The 23878-nt window shown below is 39.9% G+C and overlaps 1 long non-coding RNA gene across 1 annotated transcript in view; it reads left to right on the top strand.

Moving 5' to 3' along the window:
* Positions 1-3599: 3599 nt before the first annotated feature.
* Positions 3600-23878, top strand: part of LOC130542943 (uncharacterized) — an 89141-nt gene continuing 68862 nt past the window's right edge. The window contains exon 1 of the long non-coding RNA XR_008957871.1: positions 3600-3672. This is a non-coding gene — a long non-coding RNA (uncharacterized LOC130542943). The remainder of the gene's footprint in view (positions 3673-23878) is intronic.

The following is a 23878-nucleotide window of genomic DNA, read 5'->3' as shown; positions in this document are numbered from 1 at the left end:
CTCGTATCAATTCTTCCCCCTCTTTGACTGAGGGCAGAAGAAAGTACTAGTATTAGCGTGGGCAGAGATGGTAAAGAAGGCTAGCTGGACAGTGTAGCACTTAAGTTGAATATAAAGAAGGGTTAGGAATTAATTCTGTAAACTGGGGGGGCAGGGAGGAGAAAGTTCATTCCAAGCAGAAGTAGCCCACATGTGAAAACCTCAAAAGTGGGACAACCTGTGGCATGTTTATGAAGATGACAAAAGCCCACCATGGCTGAACTGTAGATAAAGTCATGAGGTGGAGATGAGGAGAGGCTGAAACGATGGGTCAGGAATTTGGTCTTTCCAAAGGGCAACAAAAACTATGAGTGCCTTTTAAATATTGGGAGTGACCAGATCAGATTTGAATTTTAAAAGGAGCATTTCGATTTCCCTGTGAAGAATGAGGTTGAAGAGCATGAGGATGGATTTGAAAAGACAAGGATACAACTATAATAGAACCATGAAGGCTGGCAACTTTAAATGGAGAGGGCACAACACAAGGGGATAGAGAGTAGATGGATTTCAGAAATATTTAAGGAATATGATCAACCAGTTTTGGGTGATTTGTTTTATGTGGGACGATGAAAATAAATGAATTCAAGATTAAGTTGCAGATTTCTGGTTTTAACAGCTGGTTGGATGGTGGAGAAATGACCAGTTATTTATATGGAAGACTAAAGGGAAGGAGCAAATTCAGAATAGGATGGTCATAATAACTGCCACAGCATTTACTGAACATTTACTATGGACCATTGACCGTTCTAAGTGTTTTATACACCTCTACCCACTTAATATTCTAACAACTGTGAAGTATATACAGTTACAAATACTTAAATAATTCACCCAATGATCCTATCGCTGGTACCTGGCAGGACTGGTATTTCAACACAGATGGTCTGATCCCTGAAGCCTTGAGTTGACTTACTACCTACTTGAGGGTTTAATCGTAGAAAGGCTGAATAGAAAGTGAAATGTATAGTTCTGTAGCTCAGAAGCAAAGTCTGAGCAATACATATAAATGAGGGCGTCACTGTGTTAGGCATGGTAGGCTATAAAATCTCAATGGTTTAATTCAATAAATGTTTATTTCTTGCTCACACAAAGCCCCATGTGGATGTTCCAGTCTGGTAGCTCTCATAGGCAGCTCCCCTCCAAACCCTGACTCAGAGATATAGGCTTCTCTTCCAGCTCAGGGCTCCACCTCTCCCTGGAGCCTTCTTGGAGTCCTTGTCTGGCATCCTTCCTATACATTCAACTAGCTGATGAACAGAGAGGAGAATGGAGGGTTTCTCAGGATGGTGTTAGGGGCCAGGACTAGAAGTGGTGTGCATCATTTCCTCCCAAATGATAGAGGCCAAAATAATTCATATAGTCCCAACTGGCCCCTTGCATTTAGCTGTGTGCTCAGAGGGAAAATGAAGATATTTTCACAAACATATAGGTGGTGACTGAAGCCATAGGAGTGAACAGGCTCACCTGGTGAGTGACTAAAGAATTAGAACGATGACCTACGTCATATTCTTGACAAGCTCTCTATGATAATGATGATTAATAATAGCCCAAACTTTTAGAGCACTTACTATCTTCCAGGAACATTTACATATATTAATTCATGCACTCCCTACAAAAGCCCTTTGTGTAATGCTATTATACAGTTTTATGTATATAAAGAAACAAAGCTACAGAGATAGTAAATAACTCTTCCAAGGTCATAGAGCTCATAAGGAACAGAACAGGAATTTGAATGCAGGCAATCTTGTTCCAGAGTCTGTGAGTTTAACCTATGTCATATGCTACATAATTACTAACTTCAAATACTTGAAATATGTCACATTAATATGTAAGTATCTTTGCTATGGGTTCCCAAGAGATGGGACTATAACTAACAAATGGAATTTAAATGATGCTAAATTTCAGCCCAGAAGAAGCTAGCTCTTCCTAACAGAGCTGTCTGAAAGGAAGCAAAGTGTATCCCTAGATAGTCAAATCAGTGCAGGCACTCAAGCATAAGAACAAACCCTTGGCAAGGATATCACAGAGAGGATTCAAGCATCAAATGAGTGTTTGGGAGAGACACCATTTACATTCTCCTGCAACCTATGAGAGGAGAATTTTTAAGTACATATTTGCCAATTTCTCCTTGTGAAGATATAACCCATATACCAGTGGAAGTTCTGAATTAAAGTTAGTTTCAATGCCTATATCTTCTTTGGGCTGATATCTGAAAGGAAGAGAAACAAAGAAAAAAAAACATGAAAGAGGAATTAGTCCCTGCTCTTAAAGTTTATAATTGACATAGAGATAAGACATGCACTTATGTTTCATTCTTGTGAATGACCAGAGAGCATCCTGTTTAGAATCTGCCTTGGAAGGGACTGAGAAGTGATTTATAGATGGCAGAGGAGCTCTAGGTTGGCTCAAATGTGTTGTCTCTCTGCTCCAAAATCCTCTGTTTCCGCTATCAAGGGATTTCTACAGCTTTAGCATGCATCCAAATCAGCTGGAGAGCTTATTAACCCAGCCTCAGCTTTCTGATTCAGTAGGTTTGGGCAGGGACCCACAAATTTGCATTTCTAACAAGTTCCCAGGTAATGCTGTTGCTGGTCAAGGTGATCACACTTTGGGAATCACAGCTCTAACGTAAGATTTATTGACCAATACCACAATCCTCTATGTGTCTAGTTCTCCTTCAGACTGTGAACTCCTGGAAAAAGGACTGTCTTGTTTGTCTTTGTATTGCCAGGGTCCAACCCACTGTTTGTCCCTTAGTGAATTTGTGTTGAGTAAATAATTTGAAAGAAATGTGTGGTTTTCTAGAAGTACAAAGGGGGAAAGAAACTATGGGAATCAGTTGGGGGAGGAATCCTATGGTCTCTCCTCCCACAGATTTGGAAACATGATTCAGGCAAGGAGGTGTCTGAGCTGAAAAGCAACCTACTCTATACACAGACACCCCATTTCCTAATTATGCACATAAGACTGCAGTCCCCAAATGAGTATCAGGATCTTTTCCTCTCACCTCTCTTCCCCATCATCTTCCTTCCTTTTCTGACTGTCACAGCCCCTTCATGGAAGGAAAATAGCCTTTCTTGTACATTGAATGTCATTTCCCTCCTCCTGAAGTCCGTTGGCTTTGGCTGAACTTTGCTATCCTCACTGAAGAGGGAACCCTTTCCCACTGTTCTCTGACAGAGCAGCCCCTTTGAAGTCACAGCTGGCTTGACTAAACTCATTTCCTCTATCCGCAATGTGTGTCTGATGCAATGTTGGCTGACGCTCCCCCTTGCCGGCTCCCGCTATTGAACCAGACCCAAGTGCAATGTTTAATGTGAGTGTTTGGCTTGGCTTAAATTTGGCCAAATCATCTGTACTTTGTTTCATTTGAAAACCCTCTCTCTCTCTCTCTCTCCCCCTCCTCACCCTCCCTTGCTTGCTCGCTCGCTCTCTCTCACAACTAGTTCATTCCAGATGTTTTTGATTTGTCCTTCTGCGGTCTGCTCCACCCAGTTCCTAAATCAGTAAATTATTTTCATGCTTCTACCAAAACTTAAGGAAAGAAAGTACTCAATTAGAGAGAGAAACTGATTATAGGTTTCCTAGAGCTTACACTTAGTGATGGCCGCTCTCCTCAGCAAATACCTCTGAAAGGTAGGAGAAAATGTCTTATGATAGAGAATATAGTTGACCCTTGAACAACATGGGTTTGGACTGCGTGTGTCCGCTTATGTATGGACTTTTTTTGATAAATACGGTACTCTTTTATGATTTTAACATTCTTTTCTCTAGCTTACTCTTGTAAAAATACAGTAAATAATGCACGTACAAAATGTCTGTTAATCAACTGTTTATGTTATCAGCAAGGCTTCCAGTCAACAGTAGGCAATTAGTGGTGAAGGTTTTTTTTTGGGGGGGGTCAAAAGTTACATGTGAATTTTGACTGCAAGGGGTTGGGGGTGGTCAGCGGCCCTAGCCCCCATACTGTTCGGGGGTCAACTGCACTTGAATTTGTCTTTCAATCTCTTAGCGTTTGGAATAAGAGAGTAGACATAATGTTGGAGTAATATCACAAGTACCCAAACTCTCGCCCTCCTTTGAGGCCTGAGATCATTGCTGTTATTGTTTGAAGTGGCTCTGTTACTCAAGTCCAAATAGATTCCCATTCTATGAACTCCCGTGTGAGAGATAAAATGTAACATAAAATATTTATGGACATTCCCCTCTCCTATCACCTCTGACCCGTCTCAGCATGTTGATTACAGCGATGAAGGTCAGCACAGACTGGGTGCAAGAAGGGAGAAACGTTTGCTTTATTTTTATTGCGAAGAGTGAAGACCTTCTCAGAGGAAACCGTTCATCTGACAAGCTAGCAAGAGAATTTAGAGAGTGAAATCAGTATAATCCCTGAGTTAGGGAAGAGCGTTCTGGATGTTTTTGAGTGTAGAGGTGAGAGATTGAGGGCAGCTGATTATATGAGATTAGACCCTAACCCTAACCCTTCCTTCTTTCCTTCTCTTCCATCTTTTCACCTATTAAGCTTAAGTTGACAACCTGTCCTCTGTTGAACGCAGGGAGAGAAATGGGAATAGAGGGAGAAAATTCTTAGTTGGTCAGTTTGTTGTAAGTTTGGCTTACAAGATGTGTTCTGGCTGATGGGTTCAGCTAATCTTTCATGGGCATCTCTGTGGATTCTTCGATGACTCTCCGACTGGACTTCTCTAAGTGGGACTCCACAGACATGGACAGCGCCTTTACTTTTAGTTAGTATGGTCTTTACCCATTCTCAATCTATATTTCTGGCAGTCTACTCCACATATATTCTATGGATCCCCTTTCCCTTTGGTAGAAGACTTCTTTGATAGGATTCCTATTTAAATGGCTGAACTTTCCAATGAGATTTCATATCAGAAGACTCCTAATCCACACAGAGGGGAGTGCGATGGCTTCCCACCCCCCCCCCCCCCCCATCTTATAACTGCGGAACATTCCATTCAGCCTCTCACCTTTATTCCTCAGGTGTGTGTCACTCTTCAAGCCCCTGCATGCCCCCAGTTCCTGAAAAGACAGAGCCAAATAGTCCTTCTAAAGCCCTTCTCTAAATTTAAAGTAAAATGGCAAGAAGAGAAAGGAGGGGTGGGGTCCTAGCATATTTATTTTCCAGATAAATAGTTTTCACAAAAATATTCTTTTGACCTGTTTTCTTTGTGGGTTTCAGATCCATATGACTCAGAATTACTTTGAAATGTCTGCAGGTGGCACAGTATCCCACCTTGGAATTTCTCATCTATTTGAACTCACCACTGCAGTTGAAACTTCTAAGTTCATGTCTTGGTACACACTCAGCTGTCACCATTTTCTTGTTTTACTGCCACCAGATGACATGTAAGGTTTGTGAAAGCTCTAGTGATAATAATGTCTTTTGTAAAGTCCATGATGTACTTACATGGCAATACAGAGTAGATCTGCAAGAAAGTTTTAATAAAATGGAATTCATCAGTTTTGTCCTAATTAACATACACATGGAGATGTGGTATAGTTGATGCTTCTATAAATATTTGCTGAATTAAAGAAACGAGTTATCATGAGCTCTTTGCTACTAATTGGCTGTGTTATCTCAGGTGAAACATCACCTCAAAAGATTGTTTTTTTGTTTCTGAAAGGGAGATTTTGTTGATATCACCTGTGAGCCCTTTTAGCTTTCAAAACCCCAGAATTTTGTAATTCCACAAGTGGATTTTTCTTGTTATAATAGTTTTCACATGTGTACCTTCTCTGATCAAGTAAATGGCAGGAGAATGTGGGTAGAGACTGTATGACCTCTGTGTGTGTGTGTGTGTGTGTGTGTGTGTGTGTGTGTGTGTGTAGATGTTAGAGTTAACAAAATTGATTTTATGGTCCAGTTTCTGTAAAGAACCCAAGTGTTCTGGATAAGAGAAGATCAAGGGCAATGCCAAGGATGCCACTGTTGGGTAAGTCTTTTTAATCGTTGGAGTTTTGGGTGATTAGGAATCTACTGAAGGACACAATGTCCCTATAGTATGGTTTTTGGGAGTCTGCTCTTCGGTGGCTCTTCTGGAGCTGAGAGCCTTTGTGAACTTTGTGCCGGTATATACACAGGTAGGATCTAAAGGGTTTGGTAATTGACAAGTCCCATACAGAAGTGCTGTCCATGAAAGTTCAGAGGAGGGGGACAAACTTCACAGGAGGGACAAACTTAGCTGTGTCTTAAGAAATGATTAAGCCTTTTCAAAACAAAAAGAGGAGGAAGAAAGATTACCTCAGGTAGAAGACGAAGGAAGCATAAGTCATCTCCTCACTCCTATGGGATCTGCAACAACTAAGAAAAAGATGAGGAATCAGAGATCCAAATATCAGCTTAGCAGTACACAGCAACAATCAAAACGCATTTACGTCAGGATGCAGCAATTCTCCTCTGAGACCCATACCCTGGAGAAACTCCCACATATGTGTACATGGACGCATATCACAGAATATTCGTAACAGCATGCCTCTAATAGTGAAGTATGGGCAACCACCTGAATGTCCATCATCATGGACATGCAGTACGTTAACCCATGGGGATACTATACTCAGTTGAGATGAATGTACTAGAAATACGTCTATCAACATGAGTAAACCCTGACGACATAATATTGAGTAACATATGTTACTCAAGTAAAGAAAAGGAACTATTTATATGAATATGTTAATATGATACCATTCATATGTAAATATAAACAAGCAAAAATTTGATATTGTGAAGGAATGCATAAGTATAAATATGAAAACATTGGGGAACACAAAGTTCAGTGGTGGTTCTTCCTGTAATAGGAAGCGTGTGGGAGAAGAATGGAGACGAGAAAGGGTAGACAAAGAAATGCAATGGTGTGGATAGTGGTTTAGCTCTTAAGCAAAGTTGTTGGAGAATTTTTTCTTTGTAGTGTTCTCTAGCATTACCTGAACTTCTTGGATCTCTGAAATGTAGGTCTCATAACTATCCAAGCACACAATCCTTTACAAATAAGCTTACTACTGGCAAACTACACTGAACTCTATGGCTTAAACCCAACCCCAGAACGGGCTCCCAGTCTTCTACCTGAACTGACTTTGACCACAAGCACAGGACAGCAGGAGCAGAGAAAACAGACGGAGCTACCTGTCCCCTTGCACAGACACATGCGTGAGAGCTGGTGAGGAGGTCACAAACTTTTCCTTAATATTTCTAGGAGGGGAAAAAAATTCCTATTATGTGGCTTTCCCATTTTTATAACCAGAACCCTCCATTTCTACTTACATCATTTAATTAAAGTTTTATTAATATCAGAATGCACCCAAATTATCCATAGGTACTCTACTTTGATAAACTCTGACTTTGGTTAATGAAGTTGACTCTGAAGAGTTCCCTAATTCTTACTTGGAAGGATAAAAGCAGCAAACACATGTCGAGGGACCAGCACGGGCAGCCTTTTGCCAACTCAGGAACTTAGGAGCTTCCACTCTGCCTCCCTGAAGAAGCAACCCCAACTGCAAACGGACTGTGTGACAACAGAGTGTCCTGAGACTGCCCCAGGTCTGTCTGGGTAACTGGTGCACCACAGCTACTTGTGAAGGACTCCGGGGGAGCCAAGAGAGAGCTGGCAATTTTAAATTCTTTAAGCTTTGCTTCCGTGGGAGGCTTCCAAAACAGAGCATATTTCCCCCAGGTTCTGACCCATGGAGATTTCGCTGGAAGGCTCTATGTGAAAAAATGACCAGGATGGCTGCTGAGGGGAGCCTGGTGGGGGAGGAGGTGTTTGGAGCTAGCAGCTGGTTTCCAGACTGTGGTTCTGTTAGATTCCAGTGTGGGGGCAAGCTGTCGGTTAGAACTAGAGGTGAACTGCCGTAGCTAACAGGATGTACCTTGAACAGGTACCCAAGGAGCAGTAGGTAGGCTGGAAGTTAGGGATCATGCCTATTTCGCCACCTCCAGAATTCTCCGAAGGAGAAACCGATCAGAATAAAACAAGAGACACGCTCAAACAGTTGTGTGAATTGTAGGGCACTAGTTTTAGTTTTATTTGATTTGTGGCAGGATAAATTCACAATTTTTAAAAATCAAGATAGACTAAATAAAAAAAGATACTATGAACTTTATTGGGGAATACATACTATGACTAATCTAGGTAATCCTTAAGTCCTTTCCAAGTATTTCAGTCTAGAAGCCACGTGAAGAAAGCCAGCCAGTAAGATTAGAAATGGCATGTCACAAAATCTGCGAGTTAGACAATGAGGGCCCCAGATGGGGCCCCCAACCAAAAAGCTCTTAGGCTTTGGGAGAAAGTTGCTTAATGTCTGTAACCCTTACTTTATAATACTGCTGATCTTAAAGGTGTTAAATGAGGTAATACCCGCATATACGAAAGGATAGAATGGGTCACCCCAAAACGGGCTTCCTCTTTTTCCCATAAGGGGTGCTCCCAGACCTCAAAGCTGCGTTAAGTTTCCCCAGTCACCCACTACTGTCTGAGGATTCTAGTCCCGTCTTCCCAGAGAGGCCTTTCTGCTGGCGTTTCTGTATTTCTGTTTCCAGTCTTGGCTAGAAGCCAGGGGGGAAATCATTGCAAGATTTCAGAAATGCTAATTCATTTTTACTTTTCTTCTAGTGGTGGGTGGACTTGGGTTATTCCTCTGAACACATCTGCCCCGAATTTGCATGTATCATGAAAATGATTTTTTGTTAAAATGTTTTTGTTAAGCTGTGTTCAAATTTTTATTTCAAAATATTTTGTTGTGGTCAGGATACACGCTTTCTAAAAGGAACTCCTTTATGAAAAAAAAAAATGTGGATAACCCAAAGTGGGTGGTTGGTAAGGGAAAGAGCACTAAACTAGCAACACCACTGTATACACAATTCTGGCAATTGCCAGCTGTTGGGAGGAAAATGTTAATTTATCATTTAAACACAATGTTTACTGAGGTATAGATACATACACAAATCTTAAGTGGGTACAAATCAACAGATTTTTAACACCCCGGAAGGACCCTTCACGCCCCTTTGTAATTCATATCTGCCTCTTATGCCCGAAAAAATCAGGTAACCATTACTCTGACTTCTAACACTACAGTGAAGTTTCTCTTGTTCTTGAATTTCATATACTGAATTATCCGGTGTGTACACTTCTGTGGTCAGCTTCTTTCCCTCATTCCCTGCTGTGTCTGTGAGATGCAACTGTGACATTCCTGCAGCAGATGTTCTGTTTAACCGTGGCGTAATATTCCACTTCATGAATATTCTGCCGTTTATGTATCAATTCTACTGTGGATAGACATTTGGGTTCTAGTTTTTAGCTATTATGACTAAGACCACTATGAAATTCTTATCCTTGTCATTTGGTAGACAAATGTACTCATTGACCTATGTCAAAGAAGAAAATTACAGGGCCAGAGGGTACATACGTATTCAGCTTTAAAAGAAGGTGGTTTCAAAAGGTCTTTCAAAGTGGTGATTTTCATGTAAGAGAAAGAAGTAGGCTTTTTTGTCTGTGTGGGAGAGAGTCGGGGAGGGTGGAGGGAGGAAGAGAGGGAGAGGTTGGACCACACCTCTGTAGGATACACATGTGACACTGGAGGCTGTATCCTCAGATTTTCTTCTTTTCTTCTGAGTGAGATGAAAAAGGTGGGCGGGGCGGGGGGAGTTTTGTTCTTAGGGAAAAGCATCCAAGGAGCATAGTGACTGTCTCTGTCTTCCCTAAGAACAATCAGGGTGCTAAACCGAAAGAAACCCTCGTGTTTCAATACTGAATCAAACAACAGAAAGCATACTTTTTCTTAGGTGTAAGGTGGAAGAGAAGGAAAAGAACAAGGTTAGTACCATCACAGATGAGTGAATAAACCATATAATTGTACCTTGTGTCACTTTCTCGAAGAGCTTAGAATGTACCGTCTTAAATACAGTGTCTAGTAACGAGTGTTTAACTACTTTAGAAGAAAAACTGAAAAAAGGATTCAACTTCCAAAACCATGTCTCACAAAAGTGATAACAAACATTACAATGGACTGTCTCGAATTTCTTTTTGTTGCCTCGTAAAAGGAAAAGCAGCTTCTCCCTAGGAGCCAGGTTATCTATTACCACGATGCTACAAATCACGATCTTGTTAATTATTCACATATGTTCTCATTCAAGGCTTGATGTGTTTGTGCCATGAATATTTACACGTGGCAGTCCATCTCAGTCATTCCAAATTTCTCTTAGGATCAGCAATATGAGTACGTTGTCAGCTGCAAGCTGTAGAAGGCATCTATTATATGGGGGCTTTGGGGGTATTTTTGAATTATTTGGTTCTATGCCCAAGTTAAGTGGGGATCTGGCAACAACCTGGCTTATGATCAATGCAGGCATATAAGGCAGATAATTCAGGTCCCTACAGGAAAAGCAACATAAAACATTTTGTAATGTGAACTCAGGCATGTCACTCTTCCTCTCTGCTGCTCAGCCTCTTCGTCTGGCAGAAGCAGAGGTTATAGGAGATAATCTCCAAAGGCATCTGCTAGCTCTAACGTTCGATGGCTTTCGAATTGTCATCTGGCACTGTGATTATTTCACCAGTGAATCTCAGGGACTCAAATCATCAATATCGATCAAAGAAGGCCAGTTCAACTAAACCAATATTGAATGACCACTCGTGGGCTAACACTGTTCAGAAAGTCAATAAAAGTTGGATAAGTGGATGAGGGCATAGAGAGATAGATTAAGGTACAGAGAAGGTGTTTACTACAGAACCAGACAGACAAATTTCTTTGGAAAAAAATAGCAATTAGTATATATAGCTAAATGAAGTCGTTGTAATGAAAATGTGACGTAAAGTCAAGTGCCAGCCAATGTGTGAGTAACTTTCCTAAAAGATCAGATGCCATTTGATCACAATAATCAGTGTGGTATTGTGGGAAAGAGCATTGGGCCAGAAGATCAGAGAACGCAGCCTGACCTGTCACCTGCTAGCTTTGTTGGGAAAATTGGGAAAATTACCCGCTCTTTGAATCTGACTCTAACTGTCAAGGACTTAGCTGAGCTTTGTAGATTTGGGGGTATTTTTAAATTATTTGGTTCTATGCCCAAGTTAAGTGGGGATTGTGGGTTCTGGGATTCTGCGTTTCTAACAAGCTGCTGGCTGGTGCTGTTGCTTCAATGTCCGTCACTCGGAGTGGCATCAGGTGTGGCAGTGTTGGATATACCAATACGAATGAGTGGCACGAGTTTAAAAATAGATCATTTAACTTCTGGGATAGGATTTAACCTGGCTGATCTTTGTTTTGCAGGGCGAAAAAAATAACATAGTCAACAAAACAATAGAACAACCTCCTTATTTTCCTCTCAGTGATTCTCGAAGGTTCTCAAGAGGCATGCTGTCTGGGAAGACATATCTAAGTCATTAAGGGTTTAAAAAAAAAAAAAAAACTAAGCCCACCCTCGAGTGCTTCCTTTTTCTGAGAATCACCACTACAGTGAGCCCCTTTAAATAACAGATTATTGGTACTGTGTGTCTTAGCTTATAGACCTGTTAAAGCCACTTCTGGCCTCTTTAACCTTGGGCAGATTTAGAGGATCTGACAATCCCATGAACTCACTTGATGCTTTTCTCTCTAATTCCTCTGACTTTAGCATCTTATTATGGAAATAATTTTAAAAGTTCTTCTTCCCTTCCTGCTCAAGATGCAGGTGTGGGTGGACGAGCTGGCCGTTGAATGAATTTGTTGAAGAATACACACCAATCCTAATTATATTGAACCTAGCCAACATCCTCGATGGACAAGGTTCTAGGCAGACCTGGATACAGATGCTGGCTACCCCACTCTTTCTATGATTTTAACTTACTTAATTTCTTAGTTACTTCATTTCTCTTAGTCCTAATGACCCACCTTTATTTTTTTTTAATGTTTTTTTTTATCATATTATGTTAGTCACCATACAGTACATCCCTGGTTTCTGATGTAAAGTTCCATGATTCATTAGTTGCGTATAACACCCAGTGCACCATGCAACACGTGCCCTCCTTAATACCCATCACCGGTCTATCCCAGTCCCCCACCCCCTCCCCTCTGAAGCCCTCAGTTTGTTTCCCACCTTTAAAATGGAGTCAGTAGCACATGGCTCAGGGGTAGTTGTCAGGAATCAGTAAGATGATAGGGGAGGCATCTGGCATGTAATGCATGCTCCATGAGGATCAGTAGTCTTTTCTTCCCTACTGTATTTGGAGTAAGAGAAATTCAGATTAAGTGTTCTCTTCCCACTACTTTCTTCAGAAAGTCTTCATCTTTATCAAATAGAAGTTCTGGAAAATACCTGCCAATTCTCCTCTCCCTTACCAACAAAAGTGTGTGCTCAAAAGTCAAGGCCATAAGGAAGAGTGCTGACAATTCAAATGTTATCAGGTAGGGTCTCTGTGTCTCTTAGGAATTGGGACTTATGATCAAGTTCCATACTTGATCTGTAATGATATCTGTGCATAATATTAGATCAATGTGTTCCAAGAATACGTTCATAATTGGGAGATTCAAGACGACCGATAGATACTGAGATTTTGCAAAGTTTTTCCTAACAATCAGGATTGTGCTATAACAAAATCACAGGATGTCACAGGGGCTAGTGGGTTTTCTAACACTGAAGGGTGAGTAGATAATGAGTATTGTTAAGGTCATTCATTCATCGAACACCTGTTGAATACTTACTAGGTGCCAGGCACCACACTCGGTGTTAGGAGAAAAGGTCGTAACTACACACGTGGTCTCGCATAGGGCCAGAAGAAGAAATGGAAGACTCTTCTAGGCAATAACTGCAAGCCCCTCCAACAAATATTTTTTTATTTTTAAATATTTACTTAGTAGGATGGGAGAAACTTCCTTTCCGTAGATAAAACTTTTATAACATTTTATGTTCAAAATAAGAGACTTGTTATGTGTCCTGGATGTAAAATATTCTTAATTATGTGAAATGATTTTGGAATTACAATTTTCTGAGGCATAGACCTTCTTCGTGGTCCTTCTCCGTACTCTCCTGAAGACATAGGTTTTAGTTACTAGAACTACATTGTGTGTAGTCCATTTGACTGGTCACTGGGTCAGTGGTGAGGTGGGATGCGATTTACACACGCCTGCAACAGGGACTGAGGCTGGCAGGTAGTGTTTTACACCTCTACTCAGGTATGTCCTCTCCCTCTAAGATAGAGGGGCCAGTTTCTGTTTTGCTCGTTATATAAGAATTGGGTGAACAAATATAATCCAGCGGGTGCCATATTTGTGTTACAATTCCTTATAGATTCTGGATCCCAAGTAGCTGTCTGCCCGGATGCCCCCTTATCCAACTTTGCCCCTTGTTCCCAGATGGTCCAGTGGTCCATAAAAAAGGGCATGGGAACACATAATTACAACTATTGTGATGGATATTGTGTTAATTATTTCTGCTTGTCACCTTGAAGTGGTCAAGGAGAAACAAGGTGAGGCCAAGGGGAGGTCAGTTTGGTCACCCAGGCTCTCTGGGAGCTGGGTTAGATTTGAAGGGACTTCTAACAATAAATAGCAAATACTGCAAACATGTCAAGTATGAAACAGGCTATTGATCTACGTTATTGTTGACTTTCTTTTCAACCAAATCATCTTTGAGTATGATTTTATAGACTGTGCCTGTATAGCAAGAAAGGTACTGATAAAATTCTAAAAAGGAAGTCATTTGCTGCTTTCCTCCAGAGAATTTATTGATTTTTTTTTTTTAAAGGGGAGCCATATTTTGCCACTTGAAATGTAATAGCTTTGTTCTCTGGGGTGTTGTTAAAGTTCAGAATAAGATTCACTTAGAATCTGTTGTCTAATAACATCTGTAACTAGATTATGTAAGAATGCTTCCCTTAGCCTCACTTACCTAGTTGACTTGACCTGTGATGAGTAGAGAGCCAATATACCCAAAATACCTAGAAAGAAGGAGAGTGTAGTCTTTGAAATAGAATGTCCTTCTGCCGACTCCCCAGATATTTCCTTTCAAATCAGCCATGAGAACATTTACTGCGTGTTTGTAATGTGTCTTGTATTACGACCAGTGCGATAGAAGATTCTCTCTCATTCCAACTTACTCCACCTCCCCCAGTCCTCTCTCAGTGAATGGTACCTCCTCCTTCCGGGTCGCCTTAGCTAGAAATCCAGGACACACCCTTCACATGCTCTCACTGTTCCCTCTCTCTCACCTGCTGTGGTAAGTGCTGCTGATTGGCTGGCCCCACGTGTCCACTCTTCTTGATCAACACCGTGCTACCCTCAGGCCTCCTTCATCTCTCACTTGGATTGCTAAAATGACTTTTTTGAGGGGCACCTGGGTGGCTCAGTCGTTAAGTGTCTGCCTTCGGCTCAGGGCGTGATCCTGGGGTTCTGGGATCGAGCCCTGCATCGGGCTCCTCTGCTGGGAGCCTGCTTCTTCCTCTCCCACTCCCCCTGCTTGTGTTCCCTCTCTCTCTGTCAAATAAATAAATAAAATCTTAAAATAAAATAAAATAAAATGACTTTTTTTAATTATAAAAAATTCAAACAGACAGAAAACTGTAGTGTAATGTGACAAACATACATGTCCTTCCCACATTGTTAGTAACAAATCTTAACATTTTTATATATGCGTCAGACTTTGATAAAGCAAAATATAAATTTAGTTGAAATTCCATTCAGTATCTCTCTTCATTTCCTTCCCCCTTCTTCCTTCTTCATCAGAAGCAAAGAGCCATGCAGTTGTTGTTCATTCTTCCAGCTGATGCTTTAAAAAATATTTATTATACATGCATATATTTATACACAGCATTTCATATTCCATGTATTAAAATATGCACTTATGTTATCAAACTAAACTGTATATACCATTTTACAATACACCCCTTGAATTTTTCTTTTATGTTTCTCCAATGCATATAGACCTAATGTTCCCGTTGTAATAGCTATTGTAGTCTATTTAAAAAGTCACAATGTATATGTTTTTCTATTGATGGAGTTTTAGGATGTTTTTCTTTAATTTTTTTGCTGGTACAACTGATGCTACAGTGAATAATTTTCTATCTATGTCCTTGATAGGTATGGGAGGATTTACCTAGATTGTGTCCCTCAATGTGGAATATCTGCATTATCAACGTAGACATTTCAAGCTTGGCCAAATTGTTCTTTATCTTTGTATATCTGTTATACTATCGATCTATAGCTGTATATCTACTGAGAAATTTAAAGAATTGGCTCATAAGATTGTGGGGACTGGGGAATCTGAAATGCATAGGGCAAGCTGGCAGGCTGGAGATCCAGGGGAGTTGACATTGCAGTCTTGAGTTCAAAGGCTAGAAGCTCAGGTGGAAACTCTGTGTAGTCTGGAGAATTCCTTTTTCCTTGGGAAAACTCAGCCTTTGCTCTTAAACCTTCATTTGATTGGATGATGCCCACCCACGTGAGGGACAGTTATCTGTTTGACTCAAAATCCGCTGATTTAAACGTGAATCTCATCTAGAAATTACCTTCACAGCAACATTTAGACTCATGTTTAACCAAACAACTGGGCACTGTATTCTAGCCAGGTAGAGACCTAAAATTAACCACCACAATATTCTTTGCTGTTTGTTTTCTGTCGATTTGTTTCTTCTTTCATTTAAAAAAAATTACGTAACTATTTATTTAAAAGGAAAACCGAATTCCCTGTAGAATGAGGTTCATAAGAGAATTCTTTTTGTTAAAGCCAAGGACCACATTTGAGTATGACTTTCCTCAGAAAAACAATACCGGGGACTTTATAATCTCTTATTTATTAAACAAACAATTTATCCTAATTTATTGAAAAAGTGAATATGTTTGTTCTTTTCTAATGGGTTTGAGGCATTCTTTAAATATTTGAATACTAATCCTTTATTTGTTTTATAGATTTCAATTAGTGTCTCTCAGCGTTTTGCTTGTGTTAGCATTTGTTTATGGTGATTTCTCATTCAAAAATTTAAAATTTTGATATAATCAAGTTTATCAGTGTTTTATAAGTTGTACTTTTTATGTTTTGTTCAGGAAATCCTTTCCTCTCCTAATTTCATATAGGAATTATCCTATTTTTCTCATAAACATCTTTTTAAAGTATACTTTTCACATTTGGGTCTTTAATTCACTTAGGGTTTATTTTTGTGTATGTGTAAAATCGAGATGAAATTACATATATATATATAATATATAATTTGGTTTTTTAAAAACTTCATTTTTTAGGACAGTTCTAGATTTGCAGAAATTGCTAGTGTAGAGTTCCCATATATCTTGTACCCAGTTTCCTCTGTTAACATCCTAAATTAGTATGGCACATTTGTTACAATAAATCAACCAACATTGACACATTGTATTTAACAGAAGTCCGTACTTAATTCAGTTTTCCTTAATTCTTACCAATGTCCTTTGTTTACAAGTCATTTATAACGTAGATGTTTTGCAAGTATTTTCCTTCAGTCTCTGGCTTGTCTTCCACATTTTCCCCTCTCTCACTGGTGTCTACACACGCTTGGACCTCTGTCTAGAATGTGTCTTAGTTTGGGCTGCTGCCCTAGAATACCCTCCACTGAGTGGCTTAACCAACCAACGCTTATTTCTCGTGGTTCTGAAAGCTGCAAGTCCACAGTCAGGGTGTAGCATGATTGGGTTCTTAATGGAGGGCCCTCTTTCTGATTTACAAAGGGCCACTTTCTAGCTGTGTCTTCCATGGTGGAGGAAGGAGACAAGGAGAGGGAAAGAAAGGAGGGGAGAGGGAGAGAGTGAGGAAACAAGTTGTGTGTCTCTTCTTATAGGGCTCTAATTCCATCATTAGGGCTCCTCCCTCCCAAAGGTGCCAGCCCTAATACCATCACATTGAGGGTTCAGATTTCAACAGATTTTGGGGGGACACAAACATGCAGTCCACGACAAATGGCTTTGCCTCACTAAATTCTTACCTGACAGCATAGGATTTGTGCTTAGATGTTGCTTTTCCATAAAGCCTTTCTAGGTTTCCCAAGATCATAACAGTTTCCCCTCCTTCCTACTACTGTGAATATTCCTACAGAAGCATCTCTATTATCATGTATTTACTCGTTCTCCTCCCCACTGGATCTTCAGGTCTTTGGAGGTGGGGACAGTGCCTGTTGTCCTTGTAGCTCTGGTGTTAAGTATCGTGCTCATCAGATGTGGGTTGAAGGAATTGTTACGTGCATGGTCTTGTCTTGAGAAGACAAACATTCACTTGAACCAAAGAACAACTAAATTTGAGGTTATGTGATACTGATTAGCAGGCAAAGTCATTTAGAAGAGGCTGAAATGAAGCCTAAGGTAAGTGTCAACATGGATATGAGGAAGGTGAACTTGAATGAGGGATTTAGGCAAGTTTATATGTGCAAAATAACCAAGAGCCCGGCTTAGGACAGCAACTTGACATGGAGAGGAAGTGAGAAAGGGAGCAGCATTTTACAATAAGAAACCACTGGACCAATGATAGATTTGTTTCAGTGGAAAAAGGAAAAATAAAGGTAATAATAATGCTGGTATTCTTTGGTATTTGCCGAAACTCTCTCAAACATAAACCTCTCACATTGCTGCTGGAAACATAAACTGGTACCCACTTTCCTCAATATACGTGGGCATTATTTCTCAAAAGCCATCACATTCTAATACCATTTGACTATTTCTATTTCTAGGAATGTATCCCAAGGAGATAATCAGAAACGGGAATAAATATTTATGAGTAAATATGTGCATTATTTATGAGAGAAAGAAACCGGAAACCACCTAGAAATCCAGTACTATGAAAATGATTATGTAAATTATGATATATATTCATGTGAAGGAATAGGATGCAATCATTAACAATTATATTTATAATGCTTGTTAATGATAATGAAAATACTTATGATATAGTATCAAGTAAGGAAGGTAGATTATAAAATTATCTCAATTTTGTAGAGAAAAATGCTTAGTTCAATGCTGAAAGAAAACATGTCTAAAATATTAATGGTGGCTGCTTCTGGGTGGAGAGAAGGGGTGATTTTCTTTCCTGCTTCACTGAATATGTCTGTAATTTCTGTTTTTTGGTTTTTTTTTTTTACCTTAAGTATTAGTTTGATAATCCAGAGGGGATTTTGAAATCACTTTTAAAAGTGCCTTTGGAAGGAGAGGCAGTTTTACACGTAAATCCAAATGCCCCCTCCTCCATAAAATCTCATGTCCTCTAAATTAAAAAATAGTTACCCCCTCATCATGTACTTCCACTCATTCATTCATTTGTTCATCCAGCGCTCTGCCTTTTACACACAATGCAGGGTAACATAACGTTAGGGTGTATTCTCTACTCTAAGAACATTTTCAGTTTATGGGACAAATAAATAATTGACAGTGAAAAAAACCCAAGCTAACACCCAATGGATGTATCTTTTTTTTTTTTTTTTTTTTTTTTTTGAGAAAGAGTGGGGGGCAGGTGGAGAGGAAGAGGCAGAGGGAGAAGGAGAATCCTAAGCAGGCTCCACCCTTAGCACAGACAGAGCCCACGTGGGGCTCGATCTCCCGAACCTGAGACTGTGACCTGAGCTGCTCAGGTGCCCCTAATAGATGTATTTACACAGTGGGCTTGGGACCGCAGAGAAAGGAATGACTAACTTTGCTTTCCTGAGGAGATAGCATTTGTGTTGACAAGTCAATGTTCTCAATGGCATTCACTAATTAAAGAATGAGCCGTGGGAAGGTATGGATTTGTAATCCCAGGTCACAGGAGGTGCAAAGTTACAGTGAGTTTCTGTGTCAATGGAAGATTGTGCCTGGGAGAGATTAGTCTGATCAGATTGAGGTGGGACTTGCCGGCCATAGCGCGGGGCATGGGCTTTTAGTCATGTAGCGCTTTAGGGAAGCATTGAAGGTTTGACTGGTAGGGGACTGACACAGCCAATTTCTTGCTGTTTCATGTCATTCTTCCCAACAAAATCTGTAGTCCGTCACACAACTTTTGAATTCTTGGTGCTCAAGAATTGGTGGCAGAAGCAGATTCTGACTTTGGTCATGGTGACAACTGAGGTGGGCAGACATCTGTTGTAGGTATTTTGAGATTGGAAACTGACACCCAGATGATAATTTAGGGCAGAGTTTCTCAACATTTTTTCATTATTGGCCCCCTGAGAAGTCTTTTTAGCACTTTTTACTTATAATCATACCCGTAGAATTTTAAGCCATAGATATACTATATATTTGTCCATGAACTTTGTGCTTATCTATACTTTAAACATAAAAAGGTAAGGTGTTTTGTTTTTGTTTTTGTGTTTTTGTTTTTTTTACTCTCTTCCTTAAGCCCATTTTGTTTTTTTGTTTTTGTTTTGTTTTGTTTTGTTTTGTTTTGTCCTCTTGGTGGTGACATCCTTTCTGTTGAGAACACATGAGTTAGAGACTTTAAAAAAACTTTTCACTGTGGTAAAATACACATAACCTAACATTGACCATCTTAACCATCTCTAAGTATACAGTTCAGTAGGGTTAAGTACATTCTCACTGTTGTATATCCAATTCCCCGAACTCTTTCCATCTTGCAAAACTGAAACTCTATCTGGTACACAACACCCCACGCCCCTTCCCCCCAGCCCCTGACAACTTTCTGTTTCTACGAGTTTGCGTACTCTAGGTACTTCGTATAAGTGGAATCCTATAGTACCTGTCTTTTTGTGACTGGCTTGTTTCACTTAGTAAAATGTCCTTAAGCTTCATCCATGTTGTAGTTCCTTTTTAAGGTTGAATAATATTTGATTGTATGTGTAGACCACATTTTGTTTATCCATTCATCTGTTGATGGACACTTGGGTTGCTTCTACCTTTTGGCTATTGAATGATGCTGCAATGAACATGGGTATGCAAATATCTCTTTGAGACCCTGCTTCCAATTATTTGGGGTATATACCCAGAAGTGGAATTGCTACATCTTATAATAATTCAAGGTTTAATTTTTTGAGGAACCACCATGCTGGTTTTTTTTTTTTTTTTTAAGATTGTATTTATTTATGTGACACAGAGACAGCCAGTGAGAGAGGGAACACAGCAGGGTGAGTGGGAGAGGAAGAAGCAGGCTCCCAGCAGAGGAGCCCAATGTGGGACTTGATCCTGGAACGCCAGGATCACGCCCTGAGCCCAAGGCAGCCACCCAACGACTGTGCTACCCAGGCGCCCCCAACCATGCTGTTTTAAACACCATTTTCCAATCCTATAGCAGTGTATGATGATTCCACATTCTTGCCAATATTTTCTGTTTTTTGAGAGTAGCCATCTTACTGAGTGTGCAATGATAGCTCACTGTAGTTTTGATTTGTGTTTATTTAATAATTACTGTCTTATATACTTATTGGCCATCCATATATCTTCTTTAAAGAAATGTCCATTAAGTCCTTTGCTGATTTTTGAATCAGGTTGTTCTGTTGTTGTTGTTGTTGTTGTTGAGTTGTAGAAGTCCTTTATATATTCTAGATAGTAATCCCTTATCAGATACATAATTTGCAAATATTTTCTCCCATTCCTTGCGTTACTTTTTCCCTCTGTTGATTGTGTCCTTTGATAAAGTTAGCCTTTTAAAATTCAGTTGATGTTGAGATTTTCCATGGCCTTTGGCATTCTTTTCCTGTATCTTCTTCCTCTGGTAACCAGGAGGTTGGATCTAGATGGTATCCTAGGCCTGGGCAAGTATTGAGATCCAGCCTAATAACTGGGGTTTGGGCCATGCAAAAGTTCTACATATGGGATCTGATGCATTTCTGTATCATTCAGGGAAAGGTAAATAATGTTGTGTCATTCAATGTTGTGTCGAGCAGAGCATGACAGAAAGGGTGAATCACACTATCAAAAAGAGAATTTAAAAAGGAGAAAGAGGCATGAGAAGATTAAGAGCAGAAGCCGAGACTGAGAGCTGACATTCTCCTCTAAATATTACTTTTTTCACTTCATCTGTTAATGTCATGGGCTGTTAACTATTAGTATGAGGGTGTTTTCACCTTGTCTACATAATCAAGTTGTCAACCTATCTAGCTCAGATGTTTTCTAGATGGACATCTAGGCAACTTACTTGCAGTTTCCTTTTCATCTAGAGATTTGGTCAGGACAAGCATTGGGAGGTGTGGTCTCTGATAGAGACAGCTCCAGTGAAGTCCAGCCAGAAATTTAATACCTCTCAGGAAGTGAGGAGGTCTTGACTTCACTCTCAATTTATGTATCAACCCATCACCTTGCATAAAGATTAAACTTCTTGCAGGAGGAGGGGGAAAACCTTCTCTGATATTCCTATGGGAGAGAGGTAATGCATTTAAAAATCTTTCTGATGCCATGACCATAAGATTAATGCTGTAATGCAGTTTGTTATCTGTCTGCTATGTCTCCTTGTGTCTAGCATAAGTCAATAGAACTTCACTTCTCTAATTGAAATCAGTGTGCTGATGGAGTCTGTTCGTGGAAATGAAAGGTGGCTGCCATAATCTGTTGGGAGCTGAATTAATCCTCCGGGAGTGAGGCCTATCTAATTACTCCACTCAGAAATACAGGGCTTGCTTTCAGATCTGCAGTATACAGCCATGGGAAAGAGGCCAATGCACCATTTGGCTAATTTTGTCTTAAATTGCTTTAAACTCCCCTAACATGTCATTGTGAGACCTTTGCATTGGAAAATGCTATTTCTTATGTTTTTCACCTTTTTATATGAAAGTGTTCCTAGGTTAAATGAAAAGGCCAATTTGCCAGTCGCACACGAAATTATTTCTGCCCTATATTTATCACACTCTGATATAAAGTTGTATCTTTGATACCCAGAAGTAATGCTGCTCACAGATTATTGGGAGAAATAAAAATTTAAATCCTCTCAGAGATCACCTAGTTTTACCCACTTATTACAACAATAAGAGCAATTTGGTGGGTACATATCATGACTCAAATACTGTCCTAAACATTTTGCAAGTATCTTCTCATTTAATACACACAAAAATCTTTTGAAGTGGATGCTCTTGATATTCTCTCAATGTATATACAGATATTGTAAAGAAGCACTGAAAATTTAAGGATCTACCCAATGTCACAGCAAACAAGTTTCGGAGCAATAGTAGAAACTGAGGCAGTCCAGCTCCAGCATTGGATTGTCACATAAGATACAGGGCATTCAGAGAGATTTGAATTTCAGAAAAGCATTGAAAAAAAATTTAGTATGCATATACTCCAAATATTGCAGGGGACATGTAAATACTAAAAATTTATTTGTTGTTTATCTGAAATTCAATACTGAGCATACCATATGGGTTGTTGTGCTTGGTTTGGTTTGTTTTGGCTAAAGCTGGCAGTCCTCTTTAGATCCCATGTTCTTAAGAACTCTACTGTAGTGCTACCACCTGAGCAGTGAGGGCACTGGGCCCTGAAAGGGAAAGTGAATTACTTAGAGCCCCCCAGCTGATTAGTGGCAGAGCTGCCCCTCCCATCCCCACCCCACCCCTAGAGAGAGCTAGTCTCCCCTTCTCATCATTTCAGATCCCACCTTTATGATGCTTAGTAAAATGCTACTTTTACAATGTCACAAGACATACAGGGCACGGTGGGGGGGGGGCTTTGTCTGGGAGCAGGTATACATTTGTACTTACCAATGCTAAATCTCAGTAGGTATTCCTGGCATACATTTGAAACATAGTGAGCCTACCATTTGGTGTGTGGGGGGGTGAGCATTCATAATTCAACAAGTGTAGTATTTACATATTCATACATATAGATATTTATTATTTTTCAATGTCCTTTGAAGTGTTAAATGTTTTGCTGATATATTTCACTAATGCTGATGTCATCAAACCTGACAGAGAGTATCTGACACAGAATGTTGCTTAATAAAGTGTGGCTCCATTGAATTATTTTTCTGCTCACATGTTTCACCTTATAGGGATTAAGACATCTGCATTCTGATCCCAGCTGGGCCATTAGAATTTCTGAGACCTTGGGCAAGCTTCTCCCTGCATCTTAATTCTATCCTCCATTAAGTACAAATGGAATAGGGTGTTTCTCTCCTAATGTTTCTTTTGTCCTTGATATCCTGTGGTTCCAAGACTTGAGAAAGATGTTTCATTCCTGATTTTTGTACCTAGTATTGTACCTAGCATTCTAGGATCGGCCTTTGTTTCATCCATGTGGGGGTCAACTCTTAAATGACATATGGATCCCTAAGTTGGCTGCTTGCGAGCTTGGTCATTTAGTCTTCTACTGTTGGTGGGAATGCAAGCTGGTGCAGCCACTCTGGAAAACAGTACGGAGGTTTCTCAGAAAGTTAAAAATGGAACTACCCTACAACCCAGCAATTGCACTACTAGCTATTTACCCAAAGGATACAAAAATACTGATTTGAAGGCATATATGCACCCCGATGTTTACAGCAGCATTATCTAGAATAGCCAAACTATGGAAATAGCTCAACTGTCCATTGACTGATGAATGGATAGAGAAGATGTGGTGTATATATATATACAATGGTATATTAGCCCTAAAAAAGAATGAAATCTTGCCATTTGCAACAACATAGATGAAGTTAGGGAGTATTACACTAAACAAAATTAGTCAGAGAAAGGCAAATACCATATGATTTCACTCATATGTGGAATTTAAGAAACAGAACAAATGACTACGGGATGAAAAAGAGTCAAACCAATAAACAGACTCTTAACTACAGAGAACAAACTGAGGGTTGCTGGAGGGGAGGTCATTGGTGGTGGGTTAAATGGGTGATGCGGGTTAAGGAGGACACTTGTGATGAGCTCCAGGTATTATATATAAGTGATGAATCACTAAACCCCACACCTGAAACTAATATTACACTGTATGTTAACTAACT

This window comes from Ursus arctos, unplaced genomic scaffold, assembly GCF_023065955.2.
Source record: "Ursus arctos isolate Adak ecotype North America unplaced genomic scaffold, UrsArc2.0 scaffold_6, whole genome shotgun sequence".
NCBI lineage: Eukaryota > Metazoa > Chordata > Mammalia > Carnivora > Ursidae > Ursus > Ursus arctos.
The sequence above is the reverse complement of the archived record's forward strand: the minus strand, read 5'-3'. Positions and strand labels throughout refer to the sequence as shown.